This window comes from Saccostrea cucullata, unplaced genomic scaffold (assembly GCF_032062105.1).
Source record: "Saccostrea cucullata isolate Sc308-1 unplaced genomic scaffold, CSIRO_AGI_Scuc_v1 ctg2081, whole genome shotgun sequence".
NCBI lineage: Eukaryota > Metazoa > Mollusca > Bivalvia > Ostreida > Ostreidae > Saccostrea > Saccostrea cuccullata.
Window position 1 is genome coordinate 90,507 of NW_026918271.1, and position 22,290 is coordinate 112,796.

Sequence of the window (22,290 nt, forward strand, 5' to 3'; positions counted from 1 at the left end):
AAATTCACAAAGACAGCTGATAACAGATTGTACCCCTGGGAGCTAGGCATATAATTAGAGAGAAAAACAGAGAAGAAAACAAACCTTATAATATGGAAGTAATCCTTTTGTGTCCATAAAAGTGTTACATAAGTTTACAACCTACAGATAATAAACATGTATTCAGTATTTCTATATAAGCTTTTTTATATTACTTAACTTAATAAAAACTATGCCTTAATACTTCGGGGGAATTTACTCTTTTAAGAAAATTAGATCGAGGGATTCGCCCATGTTTTGCAGTCGGTACTTATAACCTTCAATCCCCTTAGTCAGCATTGAACCCATCCGTCCAGTGCCCAGTAGCATACATGTAACTAGGTCAGATTATATATTGTTCTTGAGGGATGCTGTATATATTTAATGCAAATCGTTCAAATTCCGAAAATAAACTTACAGTTGCTATAAATCGCGATCGCAGGATATACATGTACCAACAAGTTAATAATACCGGTAGGGACAAAATTCCTGGTCCTTTGACGTTATGTTCTTAGTATTGTCAATGCTTTGGTAAATAATGCTACTAATAAGAACTCGGCATAATAGCCACGCTCCATGCACAGATAACACTGTATACTGTCTCTCATCAGAGGGCGTATTACACCGTGTAATAAATCATATAGCGCTTTGTTGAAGTTTCCATTGTCGATAGGTAGGGCCTTATGGAAGTTTCAAGTGTCGATAAATATTGCGTAAGAGCGTTGGTTACATGGCATAAAGGGATTACCGTATACTCTAACTGCTTAAAGAGAAATTGATTCTTGTAGATATTTAAGAGTCAATGACGTTCTATCAATTAACAAAACTCATCTTTATTTCTTCATTGGCAGTATCTAATTTTTTAGTTAAACTTGGAAAAAAAGACAACACAAAAACAATAAGGAAGCTGTTTCATATTTTTATGTTTCATTAAAAAAAGGTATGTATGGCTTACAACCAATTTTAATTAACTAAGTGATAACGGATTTTTCTTACGCCAAATTCCCTTTAATATACAGCAATTTACTTGCATAACCTGTATGATAAATTGATTAATGCATCAAGGATAATTCCATTCACAATAGCTTATTTTAGGCAAGATTTGATGCCAATTAGTAGAGCAGATTCACTGGTATCTTTTATTGTCTTTGGTACCTCATCCCACCTCTTTTTTTAAGATGTCTGTCTTCAATTGCTCTGCTCAAATACTTTCTGCATAGCAGACTTATTTTACCATTGTTAAATGTATTTATTTTTCCCGGTAAAGCTCATTGCTCTATCCTGCAAGAAATGTGTAAATAATATCATTTACGAGCTATAAATTCTGATAAAATTTTTAAATATTAAAATTAACAAAAGTAAAAAACAATAAAAATAGATGAAATGTTGCGTAAACTTTATTGCGAACTCCATCTTTTTATTTGCATATATCAGATTATAATTATTATATCATTATTATTATATTTAAATGGATCAAATATATATTTTTGAGGTGTACTTTTTGGTTTCTAATTCAAAAATCAAAAATAAATGCAACTTATTGCAAACTATGAGACTGCTATGGAACATATAAATTCATATCAAACTTTTGCAACATAAAAGAAATGACTTTACATGTTCATTTGCAGGTTTACTATTTTCAAAGGAAAATTATATTTAAAAGGAGCCGCTCATCCGTGGGATTCTACATATACCCACGCAATAATGATAACTATTTGTTCTTAATACAATGATTAAAACGTCACACCTTTTGTCATGCTAATTGCATATAGAATCTCTAAACGTTTCTTATCGTAAAGCAACATAATCTTAATGAATGGTTGTGTTTGTAGAGTAGTAAATTTCTTTTAAAACGATGAAAGATTAAGCAAAAGCGTACACAGGAGAAGAGGAGATTAAAGTAAGTAGTGCTATTAATGTTTTACACAACACTTGATGTATATATACGTACCCCATTGGTCCATTTTTGATTTTTGCGATACTTATATACGTCTCTGCTTTTTCATTACCTAAATAATAATAATAATAATAGTTTCTAGTTATTGTACAGGTTCCTGTAATTTTTTCCACATAGAATGTACGTCTTCCCCATTAGCAGAGAGGACCTAGAATTGTTTCCAATAAACTGTGACGATGACTTTCAAGCAAAACAGAACCATGATAAGATCGGGTTATTCATCCTGCCTCCTGTTAATTTGACTCCAAACTACCCAAAAATTGCTATTAATACGATAGGCTATCATTATTTTACATTCACAATAAAACTGAAAGAAACCCATTTGTGCGATTGTGATATTTTCAAGCTGATTAAATTTACGCTGTTGTTCATAAAGCACTGGTTCTCTGCCCTTGATTGCAGTCGCTGCTGCTAGGAATTACAAGGACAGGTAACATCTGCCGACATGACAGTGGAAAAACTCACTGCTAGCATCGCGCATAGTAACTGCGCATTCCAAAAATAAATAGCATTAATGCTTGCGGAGAAGAATGTTAGGTGGATCCAGCGATTCAAATAACAGCAGAGATTCAAATAACAGGAAAAAAACAAAATGTATCGTATCTTACTTGATGAATACAACAATTTAATACAGGGAAATTATTCAAACAATAAAGAAGGGACCTTATTAACTGAGTATATCATTAATTTACAACAATACACTACGGAACATTTGAAACTTCATTGTGACAATTTGAATATATAATATATTGTCACAATGAAGTTTCAAATATTCCGTAGTGTTAACATTGTAATCCTCCTATTCCTGGTGCATAACGTAACACATGGAGTTAAAGAGACGAGTTATAGCATTCCCCATAAACTAAACATATAATGATAGAGAATAAGTGTTATAACTCAATAGATGAATTATCATATCAGTGCCAAATATCCAGGTCTTGATTTGAATTATTTTGGTAGAATATATGCATATGGGACCAGTACCATATCGCTTTACATTTAATGGCTTTTGAGGCAGCACTTCTTGACGATTTTAGATGCTTAAAATCCGTCTACTTTCTTCGTTTACAGCAGTGTAGAGTGCAGAGAGAAGGGTTTATGTACTTCAGCACTTCTGGATTTACGCTAGTCTAAATATAGATTTTTTCATCAATGCTGTTTCCTGTGACGCGATAAAATGGCAGTGGTTACCTGTCGTTGGTTTTTCAGGGCGCTTGCGCCCGTTAACCAATGTCAGGGTACCAGTTTATTGTTCATATCACCGGGGCGCGCGTCTATGTACGTCATTTGCCTATCTTTAGGCGTGTTTACCCTCGCCAAAGTATGGCAGAGTTAGTAAGGATTTTCCCGCAATCTCATTTGCCTAGTCGACTGAACATCATCTTTTTCTTAATGAGCATCTGTGGGACAAAGTGGATGATTAGATCGAAATACTCAAGCTAGTCACTTTAAACTATGGATTGCCTTGTTGAAATGGTTAAATGAAATATAACTAACATAAAAATACTAAAGTTAAGTGTAGTTTACTAAAAGTGAACACTTTGACACTTTGATTTATATGTATTATAGTAAATACTTTGACACTTTGATTTACTTAATATAAGTCATAACTTTGAAAACTTTGATTTACAATGGTGATCACCATATATGGGCAATTTAGCCACATATGATCCACATATGCATTGCCTTTCATATGAAGATCATATGTGGATCATATGAGAATCATATGTATATACAATCATATGAGAATCATATGTGGCCAATCATATGAGAATCATATGATCATACATATGTTAATCATATGAAGTAATATACATATGATTCTCATATGAAAGGCCCTACATATGTATATTTTGGCAGTGGCCATATGAGAATCATATGAAACTGATCATATGAGAATCATATGAAACCATATTCACGTATTTGCCTTTGTTATACTCAGGGAAAAATCATATGAATATTTCGACAGTGATCATATGAGAATCATATGAAACAGTGATCATATGAGAATCATATGAAACAGTATTCACTAATTTGCCCTTGGTATACTCAAGTAAAATTTCAATAAAATATCTCAATAGTAATTTAAATGTACATCAATTTCAAAAGAATTTGTTAGCAATAACTTATGTTAAGTTCTAGTTTGTTTAACCCTCCCCCTTTTTTCCCTTATAAAAAAACCTTTCACAATTTTCTTTTTCTGTAATACTCATACAATAATTCTGTAATGCATATCCCAGACAAAATTGATAAAGAATAAATTAATTTGCTTTTTATTTCAAATCTTTTGGGTTAGGGTTTATTACTTGAGTAAAGTAAAAAAAGAATTCCGTATTTTTCCCGGACCGGTTTTGACTTCTATCGGATGAAAGTGTACGTCATGTTTGACGTCACTGCTGCAGCAGAAGTGCTGGGTGTTGGAAAAAGTAAGTAGATCTAGGCTAATGTCCTAACAATTTTTAAAAGACATTTAATTCATTTGTTTAAATATCGTTTCATTACGGTTACAGGTTCGTATGAACTCATCTCTGTAATACTCTCAACACTTGTAATTGTTAAATTAATGCATTTCGTAAACCTAGATCTACATAACGTTAGTGTTTGGATTAATTTGTTTCTGAATGGATGTAAACATTACAATTTACATGTTAGGCTAAAGGCATTACTTTGTTTTTCTTTTTGTTTTGACTTTTGTTACGTACTGATTTGAAAGTGAAAGTAGAAACCTTGTATATAGCAGTTTGGCGTTTTCGTATGTTGAGATCGTTATCAAGTCGATTCTTTCTATCAACTTAATGACAAATGTTTGTTTTTATGGCCTATAGATGCATTCAACCACTTGAGTTCAGTGTCACCGTGCTGCTTTTTTTATTAAGTCCAAGAAGCCCAAAGCTGATAAGACTGGCGATTGATCCACAAGCTGATTGTGACAGACGATTGCATCATCACAATATTAAAGGTAAAAAGAAATACTTGCAATAAAAAATCAAAGTGTACATCTGTTAATGACTCCTTTATGACAAAATACAGTGATGTGCCATAAGTGTTCGTCCAAATTCAAAATGGCCGCCGTAGTAACGAGACGCTTCGGAAAAATAAAACACAGAAATAAAATTATAAAATATTTTTTCTTACCTTAATACTTTGTTATATAGCCTTTTGACCTCAGAACTTTCTGTATTCGTCTTGGGATCGACCTGTATAAGCCCTGAACATAATAAATTGGGATGTTTATCCAGATACGTCGAATGGCTGCCTCCAGCTGATTTTTACACAAGAATATTTCGTTGCCGTTTTTCAGTTCTCTTTTCAGTCTCAACCAGATATTTTCAATAATGTTCAAATCAGGACTCTGAGCGGGCCAAACCATTGAATGAATATTATTCTGTAATTTATATTCTTGAACTACTTGGGCTCTGTGAATAGGGGCGTTGTCATCTTGAAATATATAGTTATTTCGAGGAAAATGGCGTGCTATGACTGGCCAAAGTTGATCTTCAATTATATAAATGTATTTTCAAGCATTAATGTTACTGTCTTCAACAGTCACAGTCCTTACACCGTTGAAAGTGATACAGCCCCATATTATTAAACTAAACTTCGGTGTTGGAGGTTGCGAGAGACAACATGGCATCCACTCTTCGCCCACCTTTCTCCATATAAAAACACGGTTATCAGTCCCAACGTCCACTTTGCACTCATCACTAAAGATGACCCTGTTCCAATAATTATCTATAGTTTTGTATCTGTTTCCTCTACACCAGGAGAGCCGTGCTTTTCTGTTCACTTCGCGAATTCTTATGCGCTTTCGAACAACTCTTCTAAAATACCCCTGTTTGTACAAATTTCGCTGAACTGTCCGTTTAGATATAGCAGAGTCTCTATTTTCATTGAATAAGGCTGTTATGTCTGATAATTTTCTCTTTCTGTTTTCTTTCACCAACCTTAAAATGCTGCGACTGTCTCTGTCACTTAGCTTTGCCTGCTTCCCTTTCCTCGGTATGTTTTCTACACTTCCTCGCTTGCGATACCGGTCAACTACAGAAGTTATTGTAGACCGGGGAATTTGTAATCTCCTTGCTATTTCTGAATGTTTTAATCCAGACAGGTAAAGAGAAACGATGACTTCTTTAACATCAGTACTCAATTCTTTACGCACGGTAGCCATTTTGTTTACAGGGGAAATACACAGCAGACGAAAATAATTTTGCTACGTAATTGTGACACGTGACAGTCACGTGGATATGCTATAAATATATACTTATTTATTCAACATTGACGCCATGGTTAAAAGATACAGCGTCGACGAAGTTATGTGAAAATGTAAAGTGACGTAATGAAAATTGAATTTGGACGAACACTTATGGCACATCACTGTATTTCTTGATTTTTTTCCTTTATAATTTTACATTGTTTGCATGGCTTCATCAAAAATAAATTCAACTAAATAATATAGAAGTGCCCGTACGAAACAGTCCGGGCGGCTTAGACACGGCTTAGGCACGGATTCCGTCTCCAAAAAGCTGTGCTTTAGCATTCCGTGCTCCTATGTAAAGTATGTATTGAAAGCCGTGCCTTAAAGTGGTCGAGGCACGGACACGGCACGGGATATTGGCCGAAATATTTAAATGAGATCTCACGGTTTTACAAAACCCGTTTCAGAAAGCCGTGCTAGTTTCCATATATGGACTCACGGATTCTGTAAACCCGTGTCTGAAACCCGTGTCCTTTTCCATATATGGAGACACGGTTTTTTGGAAACCCGTGTCAAAAAAGCCGTGCCGTATACCATATAAGGAGTCATGGGATCTGTGCATTTGTTTAGATCTAGGTCATGGCCTTTAGAGACTGTGGATGCCAAAATGGTGACTGAAACCAAAATAACTTCACATTGCTTTACATTATTTGCTTAGATTTAGAATTTCAAAAGTTAAAAATCTTATATGAATGTGTCCATTTACTTTCTGTTAAAGATTAACTTTATAAGTTACAATCCATGCTAGTTTTTAATATGATTTTAATGATAATTTAATCTAGTAGCTAAGTTTGCACAATCTGAGAAAGAATTTACTTTAAATAAAACTTTCACTAGCGCAGTGATGTCACATAAAATATATATACTATAAAGGATTAGTGAAAGTCCAACTAAAGTCATTCAAATAAACCTATAAAACTATTTCATCATGTTCATTGTCAACATCGCAATACAGGAAGATCATGAAAATTGAAAAATTGACTTATTTATTCTAGATTACACTTACTGCATTTAGTTCAAAAGTGAAGAAATTATCCCAGACTGACATAAATACAATTCCAACTGACATCTATTAGTTAAATATCCTTTAAATAGAGCAAAAAGACACACTGACTTAGCTCATGACCATGAATCCCTCCAATTTAATATTCAAATAAAGGAAGTTATGATTGAGCATGCTCAGTAAAAAGCCGTGAGATATAAATAAATAGTTTGAACCAAAACCCGCCTTAGTTAAAAACCGTCTCCCTGGGACACGGATTCCGTGCCTCCACACGGGTTTCTGTGAGCGAGGATTCCTCACTTTCAGACACGGAAGCCGTGTCCGTGTCTTGGACATTCAGAACCCGTGCGGCTTTTTAAAAACCCGTGCGGATTCCGTGTCTTAGCCGTGCCCAAGCCGTGCCTATTCCGCCTCGAACTTTCGTACGGGCGGTATTCTACATTTTGAAACAATTTTAATCCAATGCACTTTTAAAATATGGTAAGTATGAATGGAATATGCTGGCTTTAAAAGCTATGAAACTGTACAATAACTTCAGGGGGTTAATTGAATTTTTGAATTTCAGCAAAAAATTAATAATAACACTGGCAACTTTCAAGGTACACAAATGCATATGTATGTGTTGAAAGTACATCAGATAGCTAATCCATTGAATATTTACATCCATGTATTCATTGACTGACATTTATAAAAAAAAATTCCAATACTAATAGAGAACCTAGTTTCAGGCAAAATGTAAAATATTTAGACTATTGAGAACCTACAAATGTGTATACTCTCTCTTTTGTGGTTTAAGTTTTAGTAATGCTTAGAAAATATCTACTGTGTTAATATTGGTTTTACAGGTTCAATATACAGTCAGCCTCGCATAAGAAAAAATCCAAAGATCCTAGGCTTGTTTCAAAGTTAAGGTAACTACACACTGTTTAACAGACTTTGTTATATTTTTCCCAACAAAGTTTGGGATATCCTTGAATCACAAAATCTGTTTTTCTGCTATATTACTTTGTCTGTAATTTTTTTTTTGTCCAAAAGTAATATATTTGTGTCAGAATCTTCTTAATTTTTGGCAATAATACTATTTGAACATTCCAAATTTAATTGAGAAAAAAAATGCTTTTTATGATTTTAATATGAAGCATATCTTCAAATAGTGTAATTGTCTTGCAAAATTCAATTCAATTGGCAAAATAAAAAAAAAAAGTTTTTTATAATTTTATTATGAAGCATATCTTCCAACAGTGTCTTGCAAATTACATCATAGGATTTCACAAACCACCTAGTATAACATATATAACATTAGTTTTATCTCGTATTATATCTGTGTCGGTGAATTGGGAATACATTTGTTTGCTGATGATAAGTTACTTGAATCTAACTTGTAGAATTGATTTTGTAATTTAAGAATTTTTTTATTTTTATTTTTGGAATTTTTGTAGAGACCATTCTGTGCCACAAAGAAATTGTTCAGGAAGGGGAGAACTGGTGGATTTGCATTTTTGGTACAGTTCAAAGAGATTTTCAAAACGGTCAGATCAGAGGGAGGACAACTGAAAATATTGAAAAGATACAGAAGGAAAAAGAACAAGGAAATATATGGAATAATAATGAAATGTAGAGGATGTACACAATCTTGTCTGAATTTGACCTGTAAAGATTTCACATTCTTATTTGTATGCTAGAATATCAAATAACCTGATTGTTCATAAATTTACAATAGACAATACATGACAAATGTTATTGCCGATATTTCAATTTTTCTGCAGACACTTTCATGTCATATGGTATTTTTATACAAGTACATGACCAAATAATTTTATTCATTTGTACATGTATACATGTTAAACTACTTAATCATTTTGCTGAAATCTTATAATTTGCACTCATTTTAGAATATGTTAAATACATGTATCGACAAATTCTACTGACTTGTTCGTATACTTTCTTGTTAGAATGTACATTGTGAAAAATAAGTTATTTCTCCTGATGAAAATAATTTTATCAAAAAAGTTTTGTAAGCATTATCACAAGATATTTTAAAATATTTAACCAATGAAGATAGATCATTGTAATGTAATGAATTTTCATCTAAAGCAGAAATATCTTATTTTTAAATGTGTACCAAAAAGTTAAAAAAAATTTTGAAAGAGAACACACATAACTGTTTCATATGATTTACATATGATGCCCCTTTCATATGATTCTCATATGTAAATGGCTTGAAACACACTTAAGTGTTTTATATGATTTACATATAATGTCCTTTTCTTATGATTCTCATATGTAAATGGCTTGAAACACACTTAAATCATTCATATGCAAATCATATGTAGTTATTTTCATATGATTTACATATGTGGATCATATGTAAATCATATGATTTGCTTCATATGATTCACATATGATGCCCTTTTTCTATGATTCTCATTTCAAACCTATAAATAAAGAACACAGTTTCTGTACACCAGCACTGTTACCATGATTAAAAATGTCAAAAAGAGAGGATACGCTTTAGAACCAGGAACGCGAAAGAGGCACTTTAACATCTTTTTTTTTGGAATTTTATTTTTTTAAATTAATGATATTAGATTTTTTAGTAAAGAATTTTTTTTTATCTCTAACAAAAACAATAAAAAATGTACAAGCACCAAAGGAAGACCATTAAGTTTCCAAATAAACATATTTTTCTTTTTTACAATTAATTTCTCTTATTTATCAATGAAGTACTAAAACATTTTTGGATATCAGATTCATTCGGTCTTGATTAAATGTTGTTACTTGAAAATTTGAAGGAAGTTTGGAAAATTTAAAATAGATTTATACCAAATTTACAACTGTAACATTATAACATAAAACTTTTCAACTAATTTACAATAGTTCCCCACGATATATTAAACTCCAAGCTTTTTGATATAATTGACAACTACTTTAGCTTTCAATAAAAATGACCTCGTTAATGTATTAACTTTGTTCTTGGTCATTTTCAAACAATTGCAAAATAAATGATAAATCTTATTTGCCGACGAAGTCATTGAATCGACCATCCCAAGTTGATTTTTTGGAGGTCCGTGTTTGCTCTGTTCCTGTTTTATATTGTTTTATGGACTTTGAATTGGAATACTGTTCGTTATCTCCATATCTAGAAATTGACAATTTTATTATTGAGTTAAATGCTGATCCGACTGACTATTTTGTCATATTTATTATTGTGCAATTAGTTACTCATTGGAATGAACAACGGATTTTTCCGTTATTGCCCGATCCTTCAAAAGAGCACAAGGTAGGTATGATCGGTCGGCATTGAATACTCACTTTTCCTTGGTACCTGACCTAACCTCTGATGTTTTCCAGGTCGGCATTTGCTCTGGTACTATTTAGTATTATTTTATGGTCTTCTGCGATTGAATACTGTTCCTTTTCTTTATATATTTCATTTGATTATTTGTATTCATATGAAGGAGAATTTGTGCAAAATGTTATAGAAAACACTTAATGTGGCTTTCAACTCAACGTATATATACATGTATATATATATATATATATATATATCGACGACGTATTGTCAACTAAAAATGGTAACTTCCATTCGTATTTGGATACGATATCTCCCAGTGAGTTTGACATACCACAGAGTTCAACACATCTGTTCATACTTGGATATTTTACTTGAAAAAGACGTTCATAGTTTGAAAGTAGTTAAGGGTAACGTATACAGGTTTCTTTGTAATGAACTGATTAAAACACATAAGCGCTGAAACTTATTGCACAGAAAAAGTTGTTTTCTTATACAAACTTTATACCCACAACATGCCCTAGTCAGTGCACATTATAAGAGACGTCATAAGAAAATAAGCTTTAACATTATCTGTGTTAAAAATTACACAAATTATGCATTTTCATTAGCTGATTTGCATAGAAAGGCCTCTACCTGGCCCTTACTTACTTGCCTAATTTAACATCCTAGCTCTATGATGAACGTAATGATTTTAACTTTTCAATCTTTCAATCGATAACATCCCTTACTTGAGCAGCAATACACCTTTATCTCCTGCCAACAGAGTTTATTAATCTCAGTTGCATGATAAATCTGGTTAATTATAAAAGAGTTGTCTAGTTATCAATAATAATGAAACATAAAAATAAACAACTAATGTTAATGTTCTATTTCGGCTTCTGATCTTAACCGTGACTGCATGCTCATGAAAGATTCAATAACTCAGTGTCGCGTACCACTCGGGGAGTTCTTCACTAGCCACACATATGTGCATGTATTTTTTCAGTAGTTAAACTACACGGACTCTATAGCTAGATTCCAGGAAGGAAACCCAAAAGACTGTAAAAAAGGAGGTGGTGTTAATCTCTTGCCATCTTGCCGGAAAATATGGATGATTCAGAATTGAACCTATTTTACTTAATTTAAAGTACCTCAATACAGAAAAAGAACCTCCCGTTCTTGTGAATATGCATAGGAAATATTAATAGACAAGCTAATTCAGTGAATTTTTGTCCCCCTGCTTAGGGAAAAGGTAAACCATGCGTAGGGGATGGTGGTGAGGTGGGGGGTTTGGATCCCCTGACTGAATTTGTAGAATTATTGAATGTATACTGAAGCAAATAAGATATGCCAATATGGATATAAAGGTTTGATTGATTATTCTTTATTATGTGTGTAGAAGATTCTTTTTATATGGAATATTTATCACACTGTAATGATGATTGTATGAGTTTGTACAAGCCAGACCTCATAAGTTTTTCATTTCACATGCTGAATACTATCATTTAGTAGAAAAAAAGTTTTTCGGAAAAAAATGGATTTTCCGGGATGCGAACCCTGGCCCTCTCACATGTGAAGCGAGAGACATACCAATAGACCCATCGTCGCAAGCCACGGGTTTTGTGTCCATTCTGGAAATAGAATGGACACAAAACCCGTGGCTTGCGACGATGCACTAGACCACGGAGTCGCGTTATCTTGGCGAAAATTATATACAAACATTAAGTCACATACATGTATATATTCACGTTCGATATATTGTCAAAATTTAACACAAGGCATGGTGTCTAATTTAACCTTTGTTAAACAGTTCTAATAGATGTAATAAGAATATAAAGTCCGCCGATAACCTGTTTTATCAGTTACAACAACTCTCCATCATGCCCCTGGGCTAATAATAGCGACATGTAATACAATCAATACTAATAAAACAAACGGGGCGGGACACTTTGAGAGGGTGAGAGAGGTCCTAGGGACTTTTGGTATAAATTACATTGCAAAAGCTCAACATCCTCTTGAAATATCGCACGAAAACGAAAGTGTTACACACAAACAGAATGTATACATTTATAACCTTGAAGTTTGACCTTTTGACCTCAAAATCAATAGGGGTCTTTCTTAAGCCACAGGTAGTTGTTATGTAAAATTTCATTGCAAAAGCTCAAAGGGTTCTTGAGACATCGCGCGGAAACGAAAGTGTTATAACAGACAGAATTTGCGAATTTATGACCTTGACCTTTGACCTTTTGACCTCAAGATCAATAGGCGTCTTCTTTAGTCCATAGGGAGTTGCTATGCTAAATTTCATTGCAAAAGCTCAAAGGGTTCTTGAGATATCTTGTGGAAACGAAAGCGTTACAGACAGACAGAAAGACGGACGGACGGACCTAAATTAATATCCCCCACTTTTCAAGCGGGGGACAAAAAGTGACAGGTATCTAAATTCTGAATCTTTAAGGTGTCAAATATATCTAGGTTTCACAAAATATGTTGTGTACATGTAATTGGGTTTTTTCTCTCCAGTAAAGTAAGAGTATACAATAGTGGTATTTTTTTCAAATAATTCAGCTCCCTAATTTATGGACTAAATTCTCTACAAACTGGGTCTAATGTGCTAAGAAGAATAACTAACCTTTTTGCTTACGTTTACATCTCCAAACAACATAACAAATGACAAGCAAAAATACCACTGCAATGCCTATACCAAGTAATATACCAGTGACAGAATCTTCCTCGGCTTCTTTTCCGCTCGATCTAATAAGTTAAACAAAATATGAGATTTTGAAAAAGAAAATTGCAATACATATTCAAATGCAGTTCAAAATATCGTAAAAATCGCAATTAAAAATTCCCAGCTGTTTCGTTTACACGGCTGTTTCTTAGACTTATAGCTACTATAAAGTATGAAATCAATGTATCGTATAATGAGTGTAAGATAACTCACAAACAATCATTCTAATTATTGCAAATGCACTTACATTTGATTTTCCTGCTTTGGAATATGTGTTGTTGATGAACCATTTCTATTTTCGGTTGTGTTCATTGGTGCTATCATTGTTGTCGATTTGATTATATTAAAGCAGTCAGAATCTGAAACATATATTAGAATATTTTAATATATCCAACGTATATATAAGGACAGCTAAAAGCAAAATCGTATCCCTATCCTCTGAAATAAATTAACTAGACTTATTAGGATAAGTTTTATCTAACGCGTTCATAAATGAAGTATAACTCAAATATATATACAGTACATATGAACATGATAACGAAAGGTATTGTCCCATATGGGTAATGATCCTGATTATTCACGAACTAAATAACAATGTATAAGTTTGATGCATAATGGATTTAATTAAATAATTGTAATAATAAAGATTACATCGGTAAGATTCTGTCGAGTTGTATGAAATTGGACATGGATGTTTAAAAGTTGTACAATCACTGAAGAAGACTCTGCGAATACTTCGTAGTCCAGTGTTAAATTCTGCACACTTTTAACTGTAAAGAAAAAAAAAAAACAGAAAAAAAAAAAAAACAAAATGGTTAACGATCTACAAAAAAAATAATAAATAAATAAAACTAAAAAATAAAATAAAAATCTGTACAATTTTTCTTAAATTTCCTAATTAAGATATACTGGTATGATTTTGCGCTTTAGAGCTATGTTTATGAAAAGAAAATCTGAAAGGTGTATGAGTCTAGACAGGCAAAATAAAGGGTTTTTTGAGAAAATGGATTGATTGATTGTATATTGTTTAACGCCCCTATCGAAAATTTTTTACTTACACAGAGCTAGACGTTTCGTATGCAGATGAGGGACTTCAAATTAAGACCTATACTCGGCACTAAGGGCTATTGAAAAAGTAAGGGTTTTTATATGCAAAGGCTATCGTGACACGGGACCTACGTTTTAAGGTAATACCCAAAAAAACCCCTAATTTTCACTTCTAATGCCTAGCGCTTAGGGGAAACCAAACTACCTATGTTTACGTAAAAGGTATGAACGCCGCGAACAAGAATCGAACCCGGGCCTTCCAGTAACAAAGCGAACGCTCTACCACTGGGCTCCCTTTGACCGGTCTTTGAGAAAATGGATAACAAACAAACTTATTTTACAAGAAACAATGAGAAACCATTTAACTCTTATAATTTATCAAACAAGAGCATATGGTTATACATGTAATTAAAAAACAAGAGCATATAGCTATGCATGTAATCTAACAAACAAAAGCATGTGGTTATGTATGAGTGGGGCACTTTAACGTTTCCTTGATCTGTGTAAAAATTCATATGATCATAAGAATTGAACGAAGCTGTATATGCTCAAAGTTTGCTTATTTACCGAGAAAATACAAAAAAAATATTATCAAAGGGTGTCATCTAAGTTTTCCTAGTGAATGTAAGCATAATAGAAAAAAATCTATCAATCCAAGTTTAATCATACCAAAAGGCCCATGCTGTACCTACGTACACTTACATTGAATATAGCGAGACCGTCACAAACTTCAATGATTTTAGTCGTGTCATCGTTTAGAACACAGTGGTATTCGAAGGATCTACAGCTGTTGCTGTATTTGCTGCAGTTTTTCTTTAAAGCCGCCACCTGATATTCTTCGAAATCAGATGGACATTTTGAGGCGTATGATATAGTCTCCAACAATTCTTCACAAGCGTTGTTAGGGAGTTGTAAGCAGCATATGTTTTCCAAAACTTTAAATATAATAACAATGGTATTCTACAAAAGAGTGTAAAATCAATTAATAAATATGTTTACTTCAACATGTTCAATGGCATTAGCGTTTAAATTAACTTTTGGGTAATTAGACGTACGTCAGATAATTTAAAGTTGTTAAGTTTCATAAATATAATTGATAACTACTTAATATATAACACTTTACGTATTATTATGTAAATTGAGGAAAACTTAAGGTAATATTGGTATAAGTAAATGCACGTAGTAAATCAATAAGCCTGATTTTATTAAATGGAAAAGCAAATGTGTTTGTGTTGCGTAACAAAATATGCTTGCAGTTCCTTGAAACGTTCTACTTTCCCATGTTTCCGTTCGCTCACCGTTCGCTCACCGTTCGTTCACCGTTCGTTCAGCGTGCGTTGACCGTTCACCGTGTATAGCGTTAGGTAACAAAACGTTCACCGTTCGCTCTTGGTTCCATTACTTTCCTGCACCGTTCACTTATCATTAAGTATTTCATCTGCATTCGGAACTCCAAAGTGAAATTTAGAGGACTTATCTTTTTGATGGTAAGGATTACGTTTTTTAATTAAATAACTTAGATATCGTGTTTGAAGAATAATTATTTCATTGCAAAAAATATCTATGATATTTACATGTATATTTCTTACAACTCAGCTACTTCTTATTTCTCTGGAAATTATAATACATTTAGTACCTACATTTATGTAGAACAATGCTAAAATATTTACTTTAAAAAAGGGCAATGTACAAATGCTTCACGCGCGGCATCAAATTGTTGTAATTTTAAGAACGAAATTATAAGAAGATGCATAATAATCACTTCAAGTCTTTTACAGGACAAGAATACATTAAAAAAATATTTCTACAGTAACACGTATTTTAATTTACACAGTTTTGAGAATTATAAACAGTACTGCAAATATTCAGTCAATTAAATATCTTTAGAGCTAATTAAATTGATAGTGGGATTTTAAATTTTTGGAAAAGACCAACTGTTTAAAATAGTCTATCATTACAGAAGGAAAATTCTTTCCCTCACCGTACCTAAACATACATGTTTAAATATATGTTTGCCATTCAGTATAATTAAGATACCCCTTCCCCGGTGCCTTCTCTCCCGAAATTAAATTCTTAGTGAGTATTTTTCAGTATATTTTAATTAAAATGTGTATTGTAACACAAGAAAATTAGTCTTAAAACCAACATCAAACAGTCATTAAACAATAGTATTTAAGAATAAACTTGTGCCGACAGTAGTACAATTGTATTTTAAATTAGCAGGGAGTATATTTCAAATTCAATTTAAAACTTAATCCTTAGTATATTCCCATAATTTATTTATTTTTTCTGCAGGAATGCAAAAATCAGATATCGAAATGATAGGAAAAATATAAAAACTTCTTGGAAATACTAAGTGACTCTTTGCCTTCGGTATGTTCAGTGAACACGCGATTTCCACACTTCCACTGTGTCGAATGATTTTGATTGACACCAGGACAAACACGCTGCTGACGGAGCTTCCTGTGAACTGTGTGAACAGTGATGGAAAATAAAAGCTAATAATAACAGAATGGAACTGTTAATCTCAATTGATTCCTCTACTGCTTAGAAAAATATTTCAGAAGTAACAATTTTTCTCTGATTGACATATATGAGAATCGAGGGTGTTATTTTTCTCTCTCTCTGTGTCTCTCTGTTTCTCTCTCTCTCTCGCGTACATTTCTCTGTATAATAAAAACTATGACAGCACATTACTTATTTAGTTTGAAAATATAATATCTACACAAATAATTTGAATGCCTCTTTCCAACATATACAAGTATAATCACAAACGGAAATGTCTACAAATGTAGAAGTTAGCTAAAATAATCATCATCAAAAAGAATAACAAAAGGCACATAAATATGGAATCTTACATTAGAATTTAAGAGCCATTCTATAATGATTTGAAATTTTATATACGAGCTGTGGCACGCATAGTCTCTGAATTTTTCCAAACTCTCTATGATAAAAGTCATTGATACCCTAAACTAAAATCAGGCAAAAATTGTTTGCTATGTTTTATAGTTACCATGGCAACATGTCTTAAAGTTTGAAAAATTGTATTTTTACGTAACATGTTTAGAGCCCCATAGTTAACATTTGCGGCAAAGCAAACAATTGGCAATGAGTATTTCCAAAATTTGAAGGTCAGATCTCTCAAATGCATGATAAACATGTTTGGTAAATCAACTATTACATACGTTACTATGGTAACAAAGCATTCAAAAGTAAAAAAAATTCATTGAATTTTATAAAGTCATACACGTAAAAATAAAAAGCATTTATAGGATTAAATGTAACCAAATAATAGAAAAAAGAGCCTTGAAACGTATACCAAGAACAAAATATGATATATCATTTTGGTTGGCAATGGTTGCCAAGGTTTTTATACCAAAGAGAGCCTTCAAAGTAACACTCTGTCTGTTTAAATCTGATCCTATATTTAAAAAAAAGCATATTTCCTCATAACTAATGATCAATTTTTTAAGAAGTTGGTGTGCTCCTAGTTTTCCCATTTGAAAAAATTTAGATTAGATTCTTTAAATAGAGCGTTGCTATGGAAATAAGCAGAAAATATATGCTTAAAAACCTGAAAATTCTTTTTTTCCTTGGATACGTACCCTTAAATGTAGATTCCCAAAACTTTTATGATTGATATTTATTAACAGCTAACTTGACTTTTAATTTTGACTATCATCCAATCTCTAAGTGGATGCAAGAAGTTGGCACACAGGGTTTAATATTGATATAAAGTTCACAAAATCGAACATTTTCCCTTCTTGGTAACCATAGCAACAGTGTTGTTTTATTCCTCAAATTTTATCAATATATGATATTCAACTTCAGTTCTAACAGATAAGTTCTATTCAAGCTGAGTCCTTTAATTTGTTTCTTTATTAAATGGCAATTTAATTCTTAATGCAGCAAAAAATAATTCACTTTAAAGCACTGGTACTTTGTTTCCATGGTAACACTGCAAAGTAATAATTATACCCAATTTTTCTTATGGTTTTGGTGTTGCAAGGTCCTAAGGATGCATATATGCCAGTCTTGAATTTTCATGTTTTTCCTCAAGACAGTAGCATTAACCCAATCTTAGTTACTGGTTTTGCATGGTTACACTGTGTTACCATGGCAACCATAAAAGTTATTTATTGAATAATATTGCTTATACTTATAAACTTAAGGTCAAACATTTTTATTGTTTTTCTTAAGTCGTTGATTGAGTTTGAGCATGTAACACCTACCATTAGTGAATACGGAGTGTTTCTAGCATATTTCAGCATTTTAAATGTATTCCAAATTTACCCTAGGTTACCACTTACTTAGAGATATATTCTAAACAGTTTCTTTACAGTATAAGTGAAATCAAGGTGTCTTGTTTTTGTGAGAAAGGTTTGTTTGCTTTTTCTAGCTTTTATTAAGCCACAGTCAAGATTTAATGTGACTGAAAATCTCGATTTTTCAAACTTTTCCGGCTGTTGCCATAGCAACCGAGACACATAGCAACGAAATTTTGTTTGATATTTGTTTCTGGTGTCAAGTACTAAGTATGGGTGAAGCTTAATCAAAATCGGTGACCATGCGTGGCAACGAAGTTTAAGTGGTAACAGAGAATGGCTATTAAATAAAACGAGAGTTTTTATGCAGTACGTCAACAGATAATTGTGATCGATCCCGTTATTTTACTCAGAATCGCCTTGGCACGAAATACATGTATGGTTGTTTCAATCGCGTACAATGTAATTAATTCATTCTATAAGTAGTAGTTTTATCTTCAGAAGTCCTTGTTATTTTATTAGTGATAAGAAGCAAAAGAATGGATAAGAATATTTACTATATAAATATATTAATTTTATATTTAATCTACACGCGATCGGTAGCTATAGCAAATATACATGTTTTACGGCAATTAAAATCGTGTTATAAAAATATCGATTTAAAACATAGGTACATATATGTACAGAAAAAAAATGTTTTTATTATTTATTTATGCATTTTATTTATTTATCAATTGTTTATTTATATTTAAGCGCCTGAAACTAGAAATATCAAACTAATAAAGATAGATCTAGATGCAAGGAAAAGATGAAGGCATTCCAAATAAATCGTTCATCTTGCGTTCACCGTTTGGTTCTTCGTTCACTTTGTGCTCGCGTTCGCGCTCTGTTCGCGTTCTGCGTTCACTCACCGTTCACCGTTCACACATCGTTCACCAAGTTGCGTTCAGCGTCGCACATCGTTCACCTACATTTTCGCTCTGCGTTCGTTCACCATTTCTCGGTGGGAAAGTGAAACATTAGGGACTGTATGCTTGATATTATGCAAATTTATGATATTAATAGAACAATCATATTAATATTCTAAATGTACATTATCTGAGTAAGCCTGAATTATTATATTGCAGCTTGGAAATTGCTATAAGTAAAAGCTCGATACTATGTGCAAAGACTTTTTATTGCATTGATATTTGGTTATAAGGATTTGCAAAAAAGTCAATTTTATTGAATTAGATAGTTATTAAGAGTCTTCCTATCTACCAAGATCTTATTTTATTTAATTCATTTTGTTGCATGTTTAAAAATCATCTCGGGTTCTCTTAAACAATTGGATTGCTATGATAACAATTTTAGAAAGTAATACTTTTGTGCCCTGTATCTGAGAAATGGAAATGAAAAAAAAAATAACTAAAATAAGAAACATACGTTCGACAAGCATAAGGGTATATGACCTGAATATTTTTTTTTATCTTTATTGCGCGGCAGAACTTGAAAATAATAATATCGTTTACATTTTACTTAAATGGTTAAAGTCATGTTCTACTGTAGAACTTAAAATTACACGTAAATTGTTTCTCTATAAAAGTAATTTGATTTGCCATCATTTGAGGAAGCTACATGTATGTACAAACAAAACGCCTATCGGCATCAACATTCTTCCAGACATTAAATACACTTTTTTTGCAAGGTTACATGGATATTTTAAGCAAAAAGCAAGCGAATTGCCCCCTTCCAGGCAAAACGACAAGAAGAGATAGAAGCAATATTTTTTTTAAATTTGATGTCAAAATGTGAAATATACCAATCCATATTTTTTAAGCCTGGCCATATTCTGCAATGGAATACATTTTTTCATATATCTTTCTTATCGATTTTTATATTGTATTAATTTTGATTTAACAAACTACCCATATTAGATCTGAATTCAGATCTTGGAAAAAAAATACCGGTATATATATTTTTCTTTATAAATCTTATTACATTTTTTTTTAAATTCTGGGAGATATAAAAAAATGGTTTAAGAAATACTTATTCCAAAGTCTCTTTTTATTTTGTTTCATGCATCATTTCAAATCAAAATGTATATCCCTCTTTTAAGATTTGTACATTTTTTCCGTCATGAAGTGTGTGAATAATATTTTTAACAATATTATCACATAAATATCAATAAAGATATTTTACAGTATAATATTTTAATAAAGTAGATTCAGAATTTTGAATAATTAAAAACCTCTTAATGATATTTTTACTTATAATAGTGTCATAATTAACACACTGAATTTTTTTCCTTTCCATTTACTGAATCCTAGAAAGTTACACTGTCAAATTGAATGTAATTATTTGAAAGGAGGGGTTTATTCCTCGATAGTACCGGACACCCCATCTATGATGATTTAGATGCTTATACTAAGCATCATTTCAATTAATTTTTAAATTTGATAACTGGTCGTTAGCTGCAAATTTCATACATACTTGTAGTGCAACGGTATAATAAAAATTGATAAATGGACAGAATGCAAATATTTAATTCAACTCTGCATATTGATGTCATATAACACGAAATAAAGTGAAGTGATATTCCTTATTAAAAAAACGCTTTTTTGACGTTGAGCACTCAACACAAATATAGAAAAAAAAATAAATTTACCATTGAAAAAAAAAATTAAGAATGTGTTTTACAATTGTTATCTATGAGCTTTTGTTATGTAAGAGCCTGCTCTACGTATTAACAGTTTCTAAAACAAGGTTAGTTATCGAAAAATACGTTAAAAAACTTTATGAATCAAGAATACACGTATCAGCAATCTGGTTTAAAGGTGAAAAACCTTTGTTTAGTACAATTCCTTAATTATTATACGCACAATGTACTGAACCAATTCTTCTGTATTTTTTATGTAGAACGTTTGAATGTTTATCAGTGGAGTTTCTTGGCTAGATCGCCTCTATAATCTTATATAATTAAAAAGTACTGCTGCTTTCCCAAAGTAAAGGCATTATTTGATAAATGCATTAAACATATTGTAAAGATCACACACACGTAAACTTGAGCTGCATTTTTCTTTAATTCAACGTGTATTGTATTTAAAGACATATTTTTATAAGTACTAGGAATATGGAACTAGCAACTTAATTTTCTTTAAAGGAACAAGGGTATGCTCTGATATTGAATTTGGTGTATGACCCACATGGTATTTTTTTTTTTTTTTTTTTTTACAAATTATGTATCTATCACATGACTGTCAAATAAGGTAAAAAAACAAAAACAAATAAGATTCACTTAAGAGTGGGTTATACAATGTTATTTCTATATATATTTAAGAAATCTGGTAATATAATAGTAAAAAGTACAAAAGTATTTTGCAAACGTGAGGCAGCATAAGAAGTTATTTATTTGAACAAACCTTATTTCGGTTTAATGATTTAAAGAATATTCTTTCCCAAAATAAACATGGGGACCCAGATCCTCTGTCTCGATAGAGTCGTTTATTAAAGGTCGATACAAGATTGGGTGCCACCCTTTTATCATATCCAATATGTGTTAAAATCTTAAGTGAATATTAGGAATAAGCGATATATTAGGTTTTAAAAAAAATAACTACATGTAGTATCAGTAGAGAGCAAGAACACTACCTTTAATCAGATGATGGGTCTTTTAAATGAATGCATCAACTGTTTTAAGTTAACACGGTGATTTAAATGCAAGTTTTTAATATCCCTTATGCAGAATAAAAAAGGAATTG

At 32.0% G+C, this 22,290-nt stretch overlaps 2 long non-coding RNA genes across 2 annotated transcripts; one reads left to right on the forward strand and one right to left on the reverse strand.

Moving 5' to 3' along the window:
- Window positions 1–970: 970 nt before the first annotated feature.
- Window positions 971–13,255, reverse strand: LOC134261037 (uncharacterized). The gene is made up of 3 exons (XR_009990709.1): window positions 13,140–13,255; window positions 1,970–2,027; window positions 971–1,299 (listed from the first exon to the last, which is right to left on the reverse strand). It is a non-coding gene; the product is annotated as an uncharacterized LOC134261037 (long non-coding RNA).
- Window positions 4,282–8,876, forward strand: LOC134261030 (uncharacterized). The gene is made up of 4 exons (XR_009990708.1): window positions 4,282–4,401; window positions 4,801–4,934; window positions 8,079–8,144; window positions 8,673–8,876. It is a non-coding gene; the product is annotated as an uncharacterized LOC134261030 (long non-coding RNA).
- Window positions 13,256–22,290: the final 9,035 nt, after the last annotated feature.